The sequence below is a fragment of the Pteropus vampyrus genome, unplaced genomic scaffold, assembly GCF_000151845.1.
Source record: "Pteropus vampyrus isolate Shadow unplaced genomic scaffold, Pvam_2.0 Scaffold59, whole genome shotgun sequence".
In the NCBI taxonomy this organism is placed as follows: Eukaryota; Metazoa; Chordata; class Mammalia; order Chiroptera; family Pteropodidae; genus Pteropus; species Pteropus vampyrus.
Genome location: NW_011888840.1, coordinates 5,801,834 through 5,809,442, shown reverse-complemented (window position 1 = coordinate 5,809,442; position 7,609 = coordinate 5,801,834). Strand labels below are relative to the sequence as shown.

Sequence of the window (7,609 nt, the reverse complement as noted above, 5' to 3'; positions counted from 1 at the left end):
ATGAAGACCCAGCAGGGCAGGAAGAGGAGGCTGGGAGAGGTGAAACCACCTGCGCCAGGAGCCCCAGAAGCTTGCAGTGGAAGAGTACCGCAGACTGGCTCATTCCCGCACAGCCTTGTTCAACCAGGGGGCACAGCCCAGGGAGCGCTGGGAAACAGAAGCTCACAGTAAGGGCGCAAAACCAAGTCGGGAGCAGGAAAGGGAAATCCCCAGAGACCCTGTGGGGCTACAGCTCCCACTCAGCTCTCACACCCGTCGACCTCGACCTTTCCCTTGCAGAACCACACTGTCCCCAAACCAATATGTGATGCCAAGACAAGGGTCCAGAGCTCTCACCTCCTGTGGGAAAGCTTCATGGGACCAGAGAAACCCACCGGTGGCATGTGAATCATACCCCGTGACCCGTGTGGTCCCGCATCTCAGAGCAGGGGAAGACACGATCGACAGTCTCAGGGCTCAGGGGTGGGAACTCTGCCTGTGAATCATGGCGGTGCAGAGCCTACCGAAAGGTTTGTTCTATGTCACCAGGGCCCGCGGCAGCTGCACATTTCTGTGTAAAACAGAACAATTTCATGGCTTTTGGTGGTTTCTTCAGATGCCTCGTCACTTCACAAGATGACCTCTCTGTGGGTGACAAGGCTCAGAAACGCCAGATAAACCGCACTTAAGTGACTGTGGTTTTCAACTTTTTTAGGGAGGTGGGGGGTGAACACTTGGCTCATTTGGGATCGTAATATTAATAGATGAAAACCCAGAGAAGTTAGTGACTTGTCTAAACACACAGCTGGAACTGGACAAACCCGAAAGTCGATCTCAGGGGTCCATAGTCTCTTTCCTCAGTACCATACTGCCTCGCTTAGGAAAAAGGCCTCACAGAGCAAAGGAAGAAAATACACATTTTTAATCGACTAATAAAGTAATAAGAAACAAGAGTAAGATCTAGAGGCAAAAAGGTCCTGGCCAACCATGGACTCTTTGTGACACTGACTCAGTTAAGAGCTCTGAGCCAAATCTCTATTTAACGATTTTAAAATATATTGTAATTGAAGTATAACCAAATGTGTTCAATTAAAATTAAGTTAAAAATATATTTTAAAATCATCCCTTTCCCGTCCTGACACACAGCGGAGAGCGAGCTCATGCCCTGTGTGTATCAGTGTCGGCGACTGCGTCAATAAGCCCCGTCATTCGGAATCTGTGAGCTGAACGGGGCTCACTGAGTCCATTGTACAGATGAGAAAAAGTAAGGTCCAGGGAGGGAAATGACCGAGGAAACCCGGCCAGCTATGGGCAGAACTGACACTGGCTTCCACGTCACTCGCCATCTGCAGCTGTGGCTTTCACAGTGACTAGAGCACTGCCTTCTGCAGACAAGGGAGTTAAGGTCCCTCTGGCAATCATTTCAGATGATTCTGTCTGCTGGTTTGGCATAATCTCCACAGCGGTTGGCTAATTTTGATGAAGTGTGTTATAATCACCGAAAGATAGCGACGGGCATGGTTAGTTTGTCGACGAGTACATGAGAAAAGATCCTGAACTATAATGAGCATAAAAACAGATTAAGAATTTATTTGGTCCAAATAAAAGGCATCGAAGGCACACAAGGTACTATGTCCTATGTATCATGTACTATGGACGACATAGCGGTGACAAAGCATGAGGCAGCTGCCATGGAGAGCACGTACTCCTGGATGTATTACTTCTCCCCCACGGGCAAGTTGCAGAATAATCTGTTTATCAAAGGCCTACAAAAAACAGTCCCGCCATCCCCATCAAGTACATAAATACGTGAGAAAGGTCTGTAAAGATGTGCTCCAAGTGGTAACCAGCTAAGCCAGGATGATGAGGGAGCGAGGACTGGGGACAGTGATAAAAACCAACAACAGACGACGACAACAACAACACATCACTCTTATTTGGAGAGTTTTTTGCCCCCGAGGTGAAAACGTTCATTTGCTATTTATGGAATACGTGATAAATTTTTGAAAGAGAAAAATAATAGCAATAGAATTGTATTCATTCATCTATCTATTCATTCGACTATCTGAGCATCTACTATGTGCCAGGCACGAAAGATGATGAAAACTACAGCCCCTGCCCACAGCGAGCTCTCGTGCTATCAGGGAGCGAGCGGGGCCGCCTGCTTGGTATTCGTACTGAGGTGAGTCACACGTGTCCTGGTGAAAGAAGGTAACAGCACAGAAAGAAAATAAAGTGACTTTCACGTTCCACGAGAGTTCCAGGCCGACACTGAGTCCCCGGTGCCTTCTGCCAAGGCCTGCCATCTTTAAACAAAACGACCATGACAACTGAGTTAGCAAATAAAGAAATCCTTGGTAATTTTAAAGGAATTTCAATTATCTGACTTCGGTTAGAGTTCACAAAGGAATATTATAGTACAGAGGACGGTCTGCAGTTCCCCCAGATTTAACCCCCACAAACAGAGGGGATGGTTTCGCTGCTTTTCAAAGGCACCGACTCTGGCTGTTTTCGTCAGTCCATATGGTTTACCCTGCGAGGCTAGAAATGGCCTCCGCCAGAATTGCTGTTTTGATTTGGATTTCTAAAAATAACTCCTGAGAAGCCTGCAGTGTGAGAGAAAGATGGTCACTCACAGCTCCGGGGAGAAAAAGAGAGAGCATTGGGTTTGAATTACCTAAGAGCTTGCAATTGAGTGCAAATATCTCCTTGTAGCAACTGCTATATAATTAGCCATCCTAATGGAATCCTTTCAAAACCGAGGCAGTTCAACAAGGAAGTTTAATTGAAAATAAAATTTCCAGACCGACTATTCTGTCAAAACCACATTAAATGAAGATAGCTCAGCAGTGACCAAATCGCTGGGAAAATGTGTCGTGTATTACCGGAGAAGGTGGTCGGCAAGGGGGGGCCGGTGTTCTACACGGGGAGACACGGCCCTGTCCCAGGCTTCTTTGTCAACTGTAATGTGTCTTCTGGTCACGCGCACAAGGATTCATTTCTCTCTGGGTCCGTGTTACTGCTGGGCCTGTCTCCTCTGTCAAGTGCTTCCCAGTCTCCTGAAGAAAGACGTGGGAATAAAAACCTCAGAAATAAAGACGGGGGAGAACAGAAAATGACGCTCGCCATCCGACCTGCTCATTATAAGAGCTCAGAGACCGTCCCAGTCCTGGCACGAGCTCGTGGAGGACAGCGGACACTGGAAAAGGACCTTCGCCTCTTGGACGTCCCTGTGTCACCTGTCAGCTGTGTGACTTCTGCTGAGTTACTTAACATCTCTGAGGGAGCAGTTTTATCATCTTAAGGGGAAAAAAAAGGGACAGATCGTACTCCTACTCCTCACGGGATGGTCAGGAAGATGAAATGTGACCATGCACGTTCATTTGCTTAGTGGTGACACAGCCAGAAAGCATGTCGTCATCCAGCACTCCAGGTGGTGTCCGGTATTGCACGTGGTGTGAGCAGGGGACAGAGGGGATGAGGAGCTGCTTCCTTACTTCTCGGATCGGGTCAGGGAGGAGACGAGTGGCATCAGCGTCCCCTGGGACCTCGTCATTCACGTCGTCTCAGCACCACACGGGGTAACCGAACAAGAACCTGCACTGAAAAACAGTTCCTGGAGATTCGTGTGGAGCTCAACTTAAGGAACAAAGGCCTCGGCTGGCTCGCGGGTGCCAAGGGACCTGGGTCAACAGAGAGTGGTCTCAACACTGCCCTGGGGGGAGAAGTGGGTTTCCCAGAGGGCCGGCTGCAGGGTGACTACATCCGCAGGTCTCCCCAGAACTAGCATCACCGCCTCAGCTCCACTTCCGATCATCAGGCATTAGATTCTCATAGAGCACCAGCCCCCGGTGCCAAAAAGGTAGGAGACCACTTCTATAAAACACAGCCACCTCATACAACACAAAAGGAGACGTTATACACACATGGATTTCCCTGCAAATGCACAGACCGTCTCTAGAATGACAGGCAAGGCACTTCTGACATTGGCTGCTTCCTGGAAGGGTGACATGTCTGAGGAACTGGATGTCGAAGGAGATTTTCACATTCACTGCATATCTTTATAGACTTTTTGAATTTTCGACAGTGTGAATGTTTTCCATGCCAAGAGGAGGAAAGAAGAAAGGGAGGGAGGGAGGGAAAGAGAAAGAAAGAAAAGTGAGGGACGATCGTTTAAATTAAAAAAAGTAAAAATGAAAGACGGTTGAGTCACTTGCTATGCAGGGTTAGGTTCAAACGCCCTCCCGGAATATTCGGGGCATGAAGCCATCATCTTTTTTGCTTAAACCACTCAGCCCGCGATCCTTCATTCAGAGTGAGCACTTGGTCCCTCGCGCCCAACACGCCTACGTCTGAAAATGCTCAGACGACAAAGTTCGGCGAGAGAAATGTCCTGTGTGGCAGGGAACTACTTTGTCTATTTGCCCCCAACCAGCAGACGCTCTACACATCCCTCTCTCTGAAAATCCCAGCAGCTCCTGACTGTAGTCCATTTCACTTAGGCAAGGAAAAATCTCTTCCAGAAGATTCTGAAGCCCTGGTTTCCACAGCCTTCGAGTGACTAACACGGATTTGGGGAACACAACACTTACATGTTGTGTGAACGTGTATTAAGTGGGAATTGAGATAAGAAATAGAATATGGGGTAATATGTAAAACCCGAAGTCTTCGATACGCAGCCCTGTCTTCGGTTTATAAAGCACTTTCCATGTCCTTCTTGTGTGGAAATAGAACAGAAACGCCATTTTAAAGGAGAGGCGGCTGAGGCCCAGCAACGTTTAGTGCTTGCATCAGGAATTAAAAGCTGTACTTTTGCTGTCCCGGGGCATACCCCCCTGTCATGTCCCAGTGTCCCCAGCCACCTTCTAGAAATGACCTATGCATCGGTCGGATGCTGGGAGCCTCACGCTGTCTTTATGGTTGGTGGTCGGAGATTACGTCTTGACAAAAAGTATCGCTGGGTTTGCAGCTGAAAACTGATTTTACTGCTAAGGAGAGTAATGACGCTGCTGTCTCAAGCCACAAAGCGACTCGTGATGACGACTAGCTGGATGGATGAGAGGTCGGCTTTTGGGTCAGAAAATCCTGCAGTCAAGTCATGTTCCTGCTACTCATCGCTGTCTGACATCTGCTACGTCGACCTCTCAGAGCCTCTGGTTTCTTCATTTTTAAACATGGCAACAACTAATATTTATCAAGCCTGAACTGTGTGTGTCCTCTAAGCCGATGATTCTCTAAGCGCTCGTGTTTATATAAACTCATCGCGTCCCTATCTCATGCTATTATCATTCTCCATGTGCACATGAGAAAACTAAGGTGCAGAAAGGTGAAGTAACTTGCTCGACATCGCACAGCTAAGAAAAGTCAGAACCAATTCCGTGGGTGGTCCAAATGGACCTTGTGCTTTAACCATTACACAGAAACGCTCTCCCGGAGCTGTCAGGGCAGTTACGTGATGAGATCATAGGAACGAAATGCTTGCTGGGTGGCCCCGCACAGAGTAAGTGTAGTAAGTTGTAACTACCAGGTGTCGCTGAGAATTCATCTCTTTGGTTAGGCAGAAACACAAGAGCTACTATGGCGTGCACGTGGCTGAGGGGAAGCTGCTACCTGCGGTGGGACTAGTCCCTGACGGCTGTTCTCTACCTGCCCGCAGCAGGCATCCCGCCTCGCAGTCACGGCACGGGCAGGAGGTTTGGCACTCGGCCCCTTGAATCTCTGTCATGACCTCTCCCATGGGGAACCTACAGAAAAACCTAAGTTGGGGCAGCGAGGGTGGGAACAAGTCTGATGTCCGCCTGACGAGAATGACAGATTCCAAAATGAGTGGGGCAGACCTAATCCCCAAGGCAATGGTTATGCGCCGGTCGGCTTGCCACTTCAGAAATTCTCTGCAAATGGTTCATCTCAGATTTGGGGGGACAATCCCTTGAATAGAAGAGACAACGGGAGCTTTAAAAACTGAGAAAATTCGAGATCTGGTGTGGAAGGCTGAGTGTGTGGCAACTGAGTGACGAATCGGCCACTGCTTTTTGTCCTCATCCAGACATTCCCAGTTTGGTTCAGACACCGAGCAGGCAGCCACATGAATGGGAGAGGTGCACAGTGGCCATGGCGATCCTGTTATCTCTGCCAGGGACTGGCTTAGGGGGGACATTTGGCCCCATCTGGCCAATGAGCAATAAGGGAAGTCTACTGGGGGTTTCTGGGGAAATTTTCTTCCCTAATAGAAGACAGTAAGTAGGACACCCCTTTTTCTCCTGTGCGGCATTCTTCCTGTTTAAAATGCTTTTATGATAAGGTGACGTGTGCCGCAGAAAAAGAGAGAGCATCACAGGGATGCTAATCAGAGCCTGATGCGCCTGAGCTGTCGAATGCATCCTTTCCGACACATCTGATAATACCAGGTGTGGGGAGGATGGAGAGAAACAGGAACCACATAGTACCGCTGGCGGAAGAGCAAACCGGCACAGTCATTCTGGAAAACAATCTGGCAGTACTTGTGAAATTCGGTATGAGTGTGCAATGACTCATCCATCCTGGTCCGTGCCAGAGAAACTCTCCCACAGTCCGCACGGTACAGGTGCGAGGTGTTCATCACAGGACTTGGCTGGGCTTTCTTCGTGTCCCTCAACAGGGACGAGAGAGGAAAACGTGGCAGGACCAATGGCAAGGCGGGTCGATGCAGCCCCTCTGACGAGCTAGGTGTACGCAGAACCACCAGACTGGATCTAAAAACGATGGTACAGTTGGCTCTCTGTAACTATATGGTCCACAAGCATGGATTCAACCAATTATGGATCAAAAATATTCGAGAAAAAGAATGTTACGTTGTTGCTGACGTGTACCACGGAGTTAGGCTCACAATGGTTTCATCTGTACTGAACACGCACAGAATTTTTTTTCTTGTCATTCCTGCCAGATAATACACTATAACAACTATTTGCCTAGCATTCACATTATATTAGGTATTATAAGTAACCTAGAGATGATTTAAAGTACACAGGAGGATGTACATTTGCTATATGCAAATATTATGCCATTTTATAAAAGGGACTTGAGCATCGTGGATTTTGGTGTCCTGGAACCAATCCACTGAGGAGACTGGGGGATGACAGCATCGCGTAAAAAGAAAAACCAGAAAGAGATCTGTAGCAGAATCCCATGTGTCTATATTAACAACAAAACACCCAATTAGAACAACACAGGAGTAAGTAAGTATACGCACGGGGTGTAGGGCAAACACGCTGGGTGATGCCTACGGGGGAGAAACAAAGAAAATGGACACGCAGGACGGAAAAAGAAGAAAGAGAGGGGTCTCGGAGACCAGTGATAATGTGCCTTGAACAGAGGACGCTTTCTCAACAGAATTCAAAAGAAAAACCCCAACCGGATTTAGAGTCAGAAAATTCGGAAATGCATTGTCTCCATGATTGTTAACGGCTGAAGGCCCTTCGGCAACTAATCTGACAGAACCTCAGTTTCCCCATGGTGAAAAGCAAGTATGAAGAGCAGCCCTATGGAGCTGTCCTGTGAGCATCCGAAGAATTTGTGTGGAAAGCCCGAGTTTGGAACGCAGCAGAGGCTTCCTGAGTGGCAACGAAGGACTCAGCTCTCTGCCCTGTAAAAT

The 7,609-nt window shown here is 48.2% G+C and overlaps 1 protein-coding gene across 29 annotated transcripts in view; it reads right to left on the bottom strand.

Moving 5' to 3' along the window:
* LOC105292562 overlaps nucleotides 1-7,609 on the bottom strand; it is a 713,386-nt gene that overhangs the window by 494,343 nt on the left and 211,434 nt on the right. For 23 of the 29 annotated variants that reach the window (XR_002780497.1, XR_002780494.1, XR_002780499.1 and 20 more), the window contains one exon: nucleotides 2,865-3,038. The exons of 5 other annotated variants lie outside the window; for them this stretch is intronic. The gene's annotated coding sequence lies outside the window, so the exon portion shown is untranslated. Of the gene's footprint in view, nucleotides 1-2,864; nucleotides 3,039-3,476; nucleotides 7,604-7,609 lie in introns of those variants that run through there. One more of the 29 variants, XR_002780530.1, reaches the window with a different exon arrangement.